This window comes from Propithecus coquereli, unplaced genomic scaffold, assembly GCF_000956105.1.
Source record: "Propithecus coquereli isolate 6110/MARCELLA unplaced genomic scaffold, Pcoq_1.0 Scaffold411, whole genome shotgun sequence".
NCBI lineage: Eukaryota > Metazoa > Chordata > Mammalia > Primates > Indriidae > Propithecus > Propithecus coquereli.
The window spans coordinates 338,941-339,986 of record NW_012149853.1 but is presented as its reverse complement, the minus strand read 5'-3'; the positions used below and the strand labels follow the sequence as shown (position 1 = coordinate 339,986).

The 1,046-nt window shown below is 37.1% G+C and overlaps 1 protein-coding gene across 1 annotated transcript in view; it reads right to left on the bottom strand.

Moving 5' to 3' along the window:
* The window catches only part of LOC105817425 (ankyrin repeat domain-containing protein 26-like), a 92,962-nt gene that overhangs the window by 5,921 nt on the left and 85,995 nt on the right, over positions 1-1,046 (bottom strand). The window lies entirely within an intron of this gene.

The following is a 1,046-nucleotide window of genomic DNA, read 5'->3' as shown; positions in this document are numbered from 1 at the left end:
GAATTGAAAAGATAGTTCACAAAGAAGTTATACAGATGGCTGATAAGCACATGGGAAGATGCTCAACATTATTAGTTATTAGGGTAATGCACATGGAAACCATTATGATATGCCCAATACATACCCATCAGAATGCCTAAAAATTAAAAATTTAAAAAAATGGCAATACATGGTGTTTGTGACAAAACAGAGCAACTGGAACTGTCAGATACTGCTGATGGGGATGGAAAATCATAGAAATACTTTGGAAAACAATTGAGTAGTTTCTTAATAAAGAAATACAAAGTGGCATGAGGAGACTCGCGTGTGGTGAACGTTAATTATCTTGACAGTGGTGATGACTTCACGTCTCCATATATATCCAAAATTATCAAATTGTATATTTTATGTATGTGTTTATCATGTATTAATTATACCTCATGAAAGCTATTGATCATAGCGACAAGTATCTAAGACCGTGGCTGGGACACAGAGAGAAAGAAGGGTAGAATATAACGGAGGATAACGCTGGAGAATTGAGATCTTTAACCTTATAGCAATGAGAAGTGACAGCTGCGTTTTAAGCAAGGGAGGACCACGATCAGATCTGAATTTTTCAAAATATGTAATTATGGTTGAAGAGTAGACCGCAGTTTGGGCAGCTAGGGTAGAAGGGAAAACAGTTTAAAGTTTATTCCAGTATTCCAGGTGGGAGTTAATGGTAACCTGCCCTTGGTATAGGTATGGAGGAGAAGCAGAGTCAACAAAAAGACTGGGAGTGCCATTCACACAGTGGAATTATCATAACTCTTCAGCTGAAGGTGCACAATATACATTAGTTCTAATTCTACAGCAACATAAAGTATATTTCTGGGATGAAGGTGACTATAATACATCAGTGCTTTATCGTGCAGTGCTAAGCAACAGGTACATATGTTACTATAGGATATGTAAGAAGGCCTTAGATTTATACAATAGTTCTACCTTTACAATACATTCCAAGCTGTTCAACAAGCAACATAAAATGCTGATAATAAGAGGAAGGCAACTCACAATCCTCTGGGGCC